The sequence below is a fragment of the Pteropus vampyrus genome, unplaced genomic scaffold (genome assembly GCF_000151845.1).
Source record: "Pteropus vampyrus isolate Shadow unplaced genomic scaffold, Pvam_2.0 Scaffold152, whole genome shotgun sequence".
Taxonomy (NCBI): Eukaryota; Metazoa; Chordata; class Mammalia; order Chiroptera; family Pteropodidae; genus Pteropus; species Pteropus vampyrus.
The window spans coordinates 2,568,141-2,579,691 of record NW_011888933.1 but is presented as its reverse complement, the minus strand read 5'-3'; the positions used below and the strand labels follow the sequence as shown (position 1 = coordinate 2,579,691).

The following is an 11,551-nucleotide window of genomic DNA, read 5'->3' as shown; positions in this document are numbered from 1 at the left end:
CTGGAAGTCTGGATTTTTGGTACCTGCTATGCAGAAGGTGCCTAATGCGACCAGCCTCCTATAAAAACCTTGGGCACAGAGTCTCTAATAAGCTCTTCTGGTAGACAACATTTCACAAGTATTATTACAACTTATTGTTGGGGGAGTGAAGCATGTCCTGTGTGGCTCCTCTGGGAGAAGACTCTTGGAAGCTTGCGTGTGGTTTTCCCTGGACTTGGTTCATTTAGCCTTTTTCCTTTGCTGGTTTTGCTTAGTGTCCTTGGCTGTAATAAATCATAGCTGTAAGTACAACAATATGCTTAGCCCTATGATTTCTCCTAACAAATCACTGAAATTAGGAGTGACCTTGGGTGCCCCTGAAACATCCACATCGAAAGACATTCTATAAAATGATTGTCTTATAATTTAAAAAAAAATGTCAGAGTGATGGAAGTCAAGAAAGTTATACCAACAGGAAACACTGTGAGATCCTGGATTGGATCCCTCACTGAAAAGAATATTTTGGGGATACAGAAATAAATATATACAGTGGACTCGTATGTCCATAACTGGCCAAACTTTCATGGGCTCTGGATAATGGGTCTATAGGAGTTCAATCTTGCAATTTTTTGCTAAGTTTACAACTGTTTCAAGAGAAAACATTTTAAAAAAATTCTGAAAGCATATTTTTAATACTACATAATATTCTACTTAACAAATCTACTGTAGTTTCCTTAGCCTAGTGGTTCTCAATCCTGAACATGAGACTCACTTCGAGAGTTAAAAAAAATGTACATGCCCAGATATCACCCCCCAGAGATTTTGATTCAGTTGTTTTGAATGAGGCCAAAACATCATTCTTGTAAAAATAAAATTCCCCAAATGATTGTAATATGGAACCAGAAATAAGAACTGCAAGGGTAGAAAAACTATGGTAGTAACCAATTCCTTAATGTTGTCTATTTAGGTTGTTTCTATCTATAATATTTCAATAAGAATCTGTGCATAAAGCTTACCCCTTATTTTGTATTTTACTCTTATCGATCTCAGAAGTCAAAGGGTATGAATATTTTAAAGTCTCCTACTGATACTTTTTCAAACTGTTTTAAAAAACAAATTATCCAATGTCTATTTAGCCTTCTTGTATGTAAATAAATCATTTCAACATTTTAAACATCTTTGTTAACATGATATACAAAAGGTGTTATCTTGTTTTAATCTTTATTTCTTTGATTTCTTTAGAAGATGAAGTATTTCCAATTTTTGTTGCCCATTAGTGTTTTCTCTTTTGGAAATAATCTTTATATCCTTTTATCTATTGGGGTAATAGTCTTTCTTTGATAATTTTTTATAAGTGCTTTATCACGGTTGTTGCAGTATTTCCCCAATTTGTGGTTTGCCTTTCAATTTTTGTCGTTTTACTCTATAAGAGAAAGGACATTTTCTTGGGAATCAGAAAATATGCTGCAGCAGCAAGAAGAATTGGCAAGTTCAAGACTTGTTCTATATCTGGAAGGAGTTCCTAAAAGAGAGGAAGAAGAAAATACCGCAAGCTTGGGCGGAGAGGCTCTGTGTTTTCTGTTCCTGGGGTATTTTGGAGGTGAGGAACATATATCGAACCAGCATTTGTTTGTTTTGATTTGTTTTGTTCTTAATCATAGGACTAGCTGCTTTGTTTTGAGGACAGTAGAGTAAATGACACACACTAGAGCTATTTTTCTCCTTGGTCATAGAATATTTGAAAAATCAGATACTAAACTAATTGTAACACAGTCCTGAAAATAAAAACTTGCTAAAAAAATTAATTCACATAAGAAGTGCTGCGTGGGTTGGCAAAAACAGATAGGAATAAGCAGATTGTACTGTCTGTTATTGAGAAGGATATTCTTGTCTAACCCCAGTCATAAACACTGCAGTATTCAGTGTCTCAGAATAAGAACCCATCAAATAATGATGTTATTTCAGAAAACTCTATAAGAACACATTAAAAGAAAATAAGGATTGTACGCAGACCCGAAAAATCTGGGATAGCCTGCAAAAACCTATTCACCCCACAGGTTAGTAGAAGGCTTCAGCCACGTGGGGGAGCTCAACTCTCATTTCCCTCATCTATTACTCCACCCCTGAAGAGGTTGACTGCTGACTTTGGATTGATTGGTCAAGTCCAAGAACACAGCTTAAGGCACCTTGCTAGAGCCTGGAACTTTCTACGTGCTGAAAGAGAGGTTAAACCTAGTGGCAAGGTTTCTTTTTGGCTCCTCATTTTGTAGGATTTACTCTCTTTGATTGGCTTTTAAGGAAAACTAGTTTCCTGTACAGTTAGGGTGATAAAAGAGGGCTCTGCTTAGACAGAGGGGCCTGCTGCCCCCGCTTCCCAGAAGGCCTTGAGGGGACAGAATGGGTAGTTTCTAGAAACTAAGAAAAAATTTTCTTTCTTTCCTTGCTTTAATTGCAATTTGATTGGAATTGTCTTTTCTCTCCATCAGAGCCAAACAATGAGGACGACTGCAGGCCAGGCAACATCCTTTGGGTAATGAGACAGAACTGATTGTAATGGGTTAGGAATTAGTTTCAAGGGGAAAGAAAGGCTCATCTCAAAACAGACAGAGCCTCTCTGTAGTGAACTTTGGACTGATGGTGCTGGCATTTGTGGATGAGTGTATTCACAATCCAAGGATTTTGATTTCCTTTTTATCTCCTGTTTCTCAACCTGGGTTGAGATAAGTCCTGATAATGACATGGATTTTGGAGCTGTGTCCAATAAACTAGAGCTATGAAATTCATCACTAAACAGATGAAGAGGTTTAGAGTCCTTTCTCCTTATCTCCCTCCCTCTCTCTCCCTCCCTTCATGCTTAGGAAACACGTGGGAGAAGACTTCTTTCCTTTCTTCCTTCCTTCTTCCCCTCCTTCCTTCCTTTTATTCATTCATTCTATTTTCCTTTTGGATTTGGTTTCATGTGTGTTATGTCAATAATTGATTTTCCTATTTAAAATTACTTTTTAACTATATAAGTGATTCTTGAATACATTCTTCCTCCAAAAAAACAGACGCCTACAGCTTAAGCTGCTGTGAAGTCTTCTTGGAGCACCACTCCACTACTCAACTGCTTCACTGCCCCAATGCTGTATTCCAGGCATTGTCACAGAGTAATTAAGGAGAGGCTGAAGCCAGATTGCCTAGGCTTAAATTTCACTCTACCACTTAACTTTCTGTGCAACTTTAGGCAAGTTACTTAACCTGTCTGTGCCTAAATTTCCTTATCTGGGTAATGGAAATATAATTAATATCTACCTCGTTTTTAAGGATTAAATGTAATAATATATGTAAAACACTTAAACATCATATCACATTTAGTCAGCACTTAATAAAATGTTAACTATTATTATCCCACTTCTCACTTGTGACATATACTTCTCCCCAGTTCCTACAGGTAACCACTATTATGAGTTGTCCAATTATCGTTTTTGTATTGTTTATGTGTGAGTATGTGTGTGTGTGAGTGTATGTGTTTGACAAAATGATGTAACATTATACATATTATTCTTCAGCTTGACTATTTCAATTAGCAATGAAGTTTTATGATTTATCCATGTTGACACAAATAGACCTAGCAAATTCCTTTTAACTGCTGTAAAACACACAATATGAATCTATAATTCCTTTAGTTATTTCCTTACTGGTGAATGGTTAAAATGTTAGTAATTTTTGTCTATTATAAACGGTGTTAACAGTGCTGCACAAACCTTCACATACTGATCTGTGCCATACCGTGCACATGTGCCAGAGTTTCTTTCAGATGGAAATCTATATGTGGAACTGCTGGGTGGTAGGGAATGTGCGAAATGGTTGAACCAACTCATATTCCTGCTAGCAGTATCTGAGAGTACTCACTTTGTCAAACCCTTGCAAATAACTAAAATCGAACAGTTGTGCCAGTCTAATGGAAAGAATTATTATGTCATTATCTTTTTAATTTGTATTTCCATGGTTTCTGGTGAGATTGATGAGCATCTTTTCATATTTGTATTGGCCATTTGTATTTTTTCTTCTGTAAGTCATCTGCTCATAACCTCTGTTCCCATTTCTATTATATTGTTAGTCCTTTTCTTATTACTCTGTAAAATAATTCTTTGTTAAATATTTGACAAATATTTATCTTAATCAGTTCTGCTTATCTTTTAGCTTTGTTCACAGTCTTGGAGCACACAGACCTAAATTTGGATGTAACCAAGTTGAAGAATCTTTTTTTGTTTGTTTGTCATTTTGCTTTTAGCATCTTATTTAAGAAAGACTTTATCACAATTTTGTATGGATATCTATCTCTCTCTATACATAAAGATACCTATATACATATATCTCTGTCTCTATCTTTATCTGTCTCTATCTCTATCATCTATATTTATCTCTATCTCCATCTCTATCCCTCTACCTCTCTCTCTCTCTATATATATAGATATATATCTATATCTATCTATACCTATACCATATATATATATCTATACCTATACCATCATCTATCTTTTCTAAAGGACCCTTTCTATACAGGGATATGTTGTCTTCTTAGAAAATATAAAGGCCTATGGTACCAGAACATTCTGCTTCTAGAAATCATGTTGTGTTGAGAAGCCAGAGCTGATATATTAAAGTAAGAATATGTAGATTATTGCTTGCTGAATGAGGGGGCACAAGCCACCCACACGGGGGTGGCAGGTGGTTCCCGCAGCTCATCCAAGCTCCCACTTTGGGAAAGTGAAACCATGGAGTCATTTCGATTGAAGGCACAGTTTCGATATACCCACACAAAGGAAGTAGTCATAGGATTTATTACTTACAGATGCTAGAAGCAAGGTGCCCCCAACTCCTGCAAGGAGCTGGGGGAAGGGCAGTCCTTCACCCTAGGAGTAGAAGGTAGGGTAGCAAGATGGTTGGGGTGGACGTCACCAACTTTTTACAGGCTTAACTCTAAGTGGTTGTTTTGAAAAGTGTCCAAGGAGAAGCAAAGGGGGAAATTTATGGCAGGAATCCTAAACACAAGCCAAAGTTGGTGTATTAAATTAAAGTCTTTATTAAACCAAAATCTTTATCAAAATGTTCAGACTCTGGATATAAGCAGGGTTATCATACTGTAAAGTTCCTATGCAGCAACTCAGAAAAACAAAAGTTGTTTTTCTTATCACACATGTTTGCTCAGGGGCAGAGGAAAACTGCAGATAAAGAAGAAGAAGTATTCAAAATCTGATATGGGATCAAAAAAGTATTGCTTGAGCTCTGGAATCAGCAAGTCTGGAATGTGGAGAGGAACAGAACTACTTTTAAAATTAAATTTTTGTCTTGAGATCAGGTAGAACGTGAACATAATAGGAAGGATGATATAGATTAGACAAACAGTGTAAGCCTACATGTTGTAGAGGAAGAATGGGACTAACTTAGGAACAGGTAGAAGTTTGGAAAGAAGTATCTGACTCTAACTGAAAGAAATAAAGATTTCTTACAGGACATGGAAATGAACGCAACCATAAGGAGTTAGGTCATGCTGTTGTAGAAAAAGAGGTAGAGAGAGCAGTTTTTCTGTTGGCTGAGAGAAAGCGAAAAAACACGAAGACATACTGCTTTTTCTTGCACCACTAAAGTCTTGAAAAATGTCACCAACTCTAGCTCAGAAATACATTGATGGAAGGATTCTCCAGCTGGCACAAATGTGGAGGCAGAAGGAAATCTAACCTAGGAAGGAGGGTTCTTAGGACTAAGAAACTTCAGTGTCTAAAACAGTTGTGTCTTCAGCATAAAGAATATCACAGAACTTAAACAAACAAACACACAGACAGACAAATGGCATTTGATGAGAGACAGAAAAATAGAAATGAGCAGGAAATATAAGACCAGGAACATTGGGTGCTTCGAGATGTCTTTTGTAAATGGCCATGCATTGTTATGAGAGCATAACACTGTACTCTTAGATGGGGTTCAAACTCTGTTCAACATTTGGGCACTGGGACTACAGCAACGAATATGAAAACAAATTAAGAACATTTTAATAGGCAGAATAAACACCAATAAGTAGAAAATGACCTTAGAAAGCCTTGGGGATTGGTGAGACCCTCAATGCAAAGTTCTTAGTCATGCAAGAAGAGGAACAGTCTACTGGAGTGAATTTTTCAATAAAATTTAGTATTTATATTTCAATCTCTTCATCGTTTCTTCTGAATTTAAGGTCATGGGGGCTGAAGGGATGGACTCGGGAGAACCATATGGGTTATTCTGGCAATGTTTTTGTGTCTTTTCCTTCTTCCTCTTTAGAATGTGTATTAGTCTTATAGTAAATATACATTTAAACATTATTCATTCCTCAGCTGACACACCTGCTACCTTTGGTTAGAGTATTTTTGTGTCTTTGGAAGCAGGGGCACGCTGAGGCAAAACTCTGATGTTCAACTTCTGACACCTGATCTACAAATCTATCTATAGCTACACCCTACTTTATTTTCTTTCCAGACTTCTCCATTAAGTGGTACTGTGAGTGTAGCCTTAAAAATTTCCCCTCTGTTCCAAATTTAAAAGACATAGCTATGGAAAAAAACAAAACAAAACAAAACAAGCAATAATGAAACATTTAATGGGCTAGAAATGGAAACGCTCAGCAGTAAGCTGGGTCTGCGGCATAGGCCTGTTGGGCTATAGGTCCAGAAATAGGCAGAGTTAAGAGTGTGCCACCTGCAGAGGAACGAAAACCAAAGCGGCCCACATGTGGTGGGGCACCAAGGCCAGCATCACAGTGTAAAAGCAAAGGCTAGATAGGCCTGCCCTGACCTTGGAAGGAGGTTGAAACAGCTCTGATCTTTTCTTGAAGCTGTGATTTTATAAAGCTGAGCCCCGCAGGGTACGGGAGGAAGTAGAGCAAGCCCAGCAGCGGGACCTGTTTGCCTCTATAACTAGATCTAAAATAGCCCCATCATTCTGCTCTTGGAGCTGTCCCTCCAGTGTAAGACCTGGTTCTGGACTTTGGAGATGGGTCTCTTTGGAGGTTGAGTGTGGGCAATTGTAGAACTTAGATGTGGAGAGGAGCGATCACAGAGAAAGAAAACAAAAAAAGACAAAATGATGACAAAGACCAATTTCACCCAAGATCAGCCTACCAACCCAAATATAAATTCACCATTAAGAAAACTACCAGTAAAAAGTATAATCCACAAAATAATCAGTCAGATGGATTCACTTCTAATGAAATGCAAAATAACAAAGCATATCAAATGATTTTTAAAAATTATGTTCTAGATCTTCAGAGATAAAGAACATGAAATTACAAAATAGAAGTAGGCATATCTGATAGACTACATAAAAATAGTAATTATGACAATGAAAATACAGTAAATGAAATAAAAAATAGGGTAAACATTATATTGAACACAGTTTAAAAAAACACTAGTGAACTGGAACTAAATAAGATTACAAATAATATTACATTTTTTCTCTTCCTCTGACAGTCTTGTACACGAAGGTGCTCTTTAGATCAATTCCTGTTTCTCGCCTTTCTCCTTTTTCATCCTATACGATCTTCCTCTATGACTTGCTTTCTCCAACAGCATTATTTTCCCCCTACAGACTAAAGACATGAAAATATTAGTCTCGAGAATAATTGTGCAATTATGTATAACTGCAAACATGGTAGATGAGACATGGACCACTGTAGCTTTTATTATTGGATAGAGTGCAAGAATAATAAAGCTGTTTTTCAGCCAATATAATGTATTATACTTGGCACAAATTGGCTTCCAGTGTCTCTCCTGACTTTCTGCAATGGACACTATAATGAATAAGCTTCAGAGGCTCCAAGTATTCATATAATATGTAAATTATATGATTATTCTGACAAGCTCACATCTTTACCAGTGTGTTCCCTTCAGAAAATTGATTTTGAATTTTGAAAATTGCATATAAGACTCTGGCCTTAACTGACATACACCTACTTTGAGGTCACTTCATCCTCAGCATTCAGTCAAAGAGTAGGCCCAACTTCAAAGAGCTAAAGTTTCTGAATGACTAGAAAACAATTTCAAGTGCCAGTAGAATGGGCCTTAATGATTTACTGGACCAGTATTCACATGGAGCTGACTAAGAAAAAGGATTTTTTAGTGGGTAGAATTTTACATCAAATTGAATGAATAGCTGTTCTTTGAACCAATAGTCTGATGACTAGAACTGGGAATGTGTAGGAGATGCTTCTGGTGCCTTCTCAATCTTCCAACACCTTCCTCCTTTTCTAACAGAACCCCGATTTTGTTCAGGGTGGCAATGTCCTCAGTCTTAAGCAAGAATGATTCTCAAGTAAGACCTATGGTCTAAGAAGCCAATTGTGACAATCCTGTTCTCTGCATTTCCAGCCTCTCTGACCCTTTCTTAGGGGTGGCTATGTGACACAGTTCTAATAGATAAGATGTAAATAAAAAACTACTATGGCTCTCTTCTTTCTCCACCATCATGGTGCGTGCAGTTGAATCTTACATGCCATGTCTTCTCACAAGACTTTCAGGATCAAGTGGTTCCTGGCCAAGAAACAAAAGCAGAATTGGCCCATTCCCCAATGGATTTGGATGAAAACTGGTAATAAAATCAGGTACAACTCCAAGAGGAGACACTGGAGAAGAACCAAGCTGGATCTGTAAGAAATCACACATGAGATGGCACACATATTTCTGCTGTATCCAGGTTGTTTGGATCTTACTAAAGTACTGAGAAGATTGCTACTATCTGTACTATTGGGCATGTTTCATTGAGAAATTATTGGAAAAATGATTTTCTTCTTTGTGTAATATGCTTCTGCACCAGTAGATTGGTTCAGTAATAAATATGTGAGGCTTAAAAAAACCCTACTAACGAAGAGGAGAGATAGGTTAGTGCTGCTCATACCTCTTTCCTCCTGTCTTTCACTTGGTGTTTGAAAATGTGGCAGACATCTTAAAACCATGAGGGAAAGATCAAGAGAATCAGAAATCTCAGTCCTGTCATCACTGAACTAGGCAAATACCAACAGTAGCTTACCACTTGCCAGCTTTAATCAATATACTGTTATCTGTACACAGTTCTGACTAATATGGTGTGGAAATAAAATAGTTGGCTCCTTTAATCTGTATTTTAAAAGACTTAAAATGACTAGATCAATTGTAGACTGGAATAGAAGAAGTTCATGTTAGCTGACCAGCACTAGAGAAGAACATATGCTCGTAGAAAACATTTGCCTTGGAACTATTTCTAAAAAAGTTTTTGAATGGATGTACCAATCAATGTAAACATTTGAACCTCAATGATACCTAGCGAGTTAAGTGCGTTTCTTAAGTGTTCAAACCACTATATTTTACAGAAAAGTGTCCTTCAGAATAGGAGAAGTGTATAATAATGAGAGAATTGAACTGGGTGTGAGCATGTTGAGACTGTCTTCCTAGCCACTTACTATTGTCATCTATTGGCTTGCTTATTATTTTTATTTTGAAATGCTTTTAAGCTTACAGAATTGTTACAAAATTAGTACAAAGAACTCCCTTTTACTCAGTTTCACTAATTGTTACATTTTATCATTCTTTTTACATAGAAAGGTAGATATAAATGGAAATATTTTTTCTGAACTATTTGAGAATAAACTGTAGACCTGATATTCTTTTATCCCTAAATTGTTCAGCTTGTATTTCTAAAGAAGATGGAAATTCTCTTACATAACCATAGTATAGGTATCAAAATTAGGATAGATTTATTATCTAAATCTATAGGTCTTATTTTCATTTTGACACAATTCAACAATGTGATAGATAGATGATAGGTAGGTAGGTAGATAGATAGATAGATAGATAGATAGATAGATAGATAGATAGATAGATATAGATAGATAGATAGATAGATAGATAGATAGATAGATAGATAGATAGATAGATAGTTTTTTTGGTCTAGGGTCAATTCAGGATTGCATGCTGTATTTAGTTGTCATGAACCAGCTAATTTTGTAATTAAATACATGCTTATTTTCTTAGATGACTATACATAACGATACAATAAGAAATGTTTTATTGAACCATATCCACTGTCTGTCCAGTTCATTATGTTGAGAATTGAGGGAGATAATTTGCAAGAGTATGAATACTGTCCTTAATATAAGTTTTTAATTTGCACTGACGTTTTATATACCTGTACTTTAAAGAGTCAAATAATTCCACAATGGTTAAAATAGTATTAAAAATAGTAGCCTCTACCTTGATTTTTTAAATCTTCATTTCTCCTTTCTCAAAAGCAAGTGTTTAACTATTTTAGCTGATTTTCTTTCTTGTCTATCTGTATGTCTTTGCTAAGATATATACTATTGTTTATTTTTAGATTTTTAATCAATTAATATTACATTAATAAAGAATGAAAAATTTAGGAATTAATAGACTTTAACCAGTAAGTTTTAGCAGAGTTAGCCAAAAAACATTTTTACTAGGCACAAATGAAGTATCTTTCATTTATTAATACAGAACCACAGGGCATATTTAGACACCAGAGGTTCAATTATCTAAAAAGAGTTCCCAGAGAAGCAAGAAAACTTTCCATTTCATTCTGTAATTGCTCCTCAGTGATAGAAAGTATTTTCTTTTTTGGCATTCATTCTTTTCTCTCTACCTCAGGACATACTTACAGATGCACTGGCTGCTTTACAGACATGCTAAAAGTTCTTGCTGTGGTTGATCAAAGTTGGAATCCCTGAGACAATTACTCAACTTAGACAGCCCAGAATTATATCTAGCCAAATAGTTACAGTGTTCTACTTTTCACATGTGGTAAAGTAATATTTTAGCTATCTCAGATGTAAATTCAGAGAACATTTGTTTATATCACATTTCGTGAACACTTGAGTCAAATATAGTATGTTGGATGCCCAGTTTTAGTATCTGTGACAGCTCATTTTTTTAACTCTTCAATTACACAAAAGACAACATACTTTATGTTAAAAACAGAAACACATAACAGCATATGTATTAGGAACTAAGACTTTTTATGATCTTCTTGAAGCATCCAAGCTCTTCTGGAAATGTTGGAATAAATATGCCACAAGTGTTCATTAGAGCATTTGTTAATTTGACATACAATAGTCTGTCAAAAATGGAACTGTATTTTTCTAATTTATTATTAAAATATTTTTATAAGAAAGCTCTACACATCTGTACTTACCTCTTTTTATTATCTGCCTAATTTGCAAATAAACATAAATAGTTAGGCAAGAAAATGACATCACAGAGTTTATTTTCATGTTTTTCTTAATTGAAAGCCACAGAATTGCAGTACAAAGAGTTGTCAAATATAACACGAATCTCTAAAATAAAATATTAGCTTCAATAGACTTGTACATCTGAACTAGTTTAAACTGTTTTAGTTGGATTCTTTACAGTGTCCAGGAAGAGGTTAGCACACACAGTACCTGAAACTGTCCTTTCCATATGCACTGCAATAGAAAAGACAAATGTAGCCTTTTTTCCAATAAAGCCAAATTTGGCAGCCCCTTACATTTCCTTTCAACCTAAATAATTATACCTCTCAACCATGGTGACAA

At 35.8% G+C, this 11,551-nt stretch overlaps 1 pseudogene; it reads left to right on the top strand.

The window, feature by feature from the left end:
• Window positions 1–8,453: 8,453 nt before the first annotated feature.
• Window positions 8,454–8,685, top strand: LOC105298411 (annotated as a pseudogene).
• The last annotated feature ends 2,866 nt before the right edge of the window (window positions 8,686–11,551 follow it).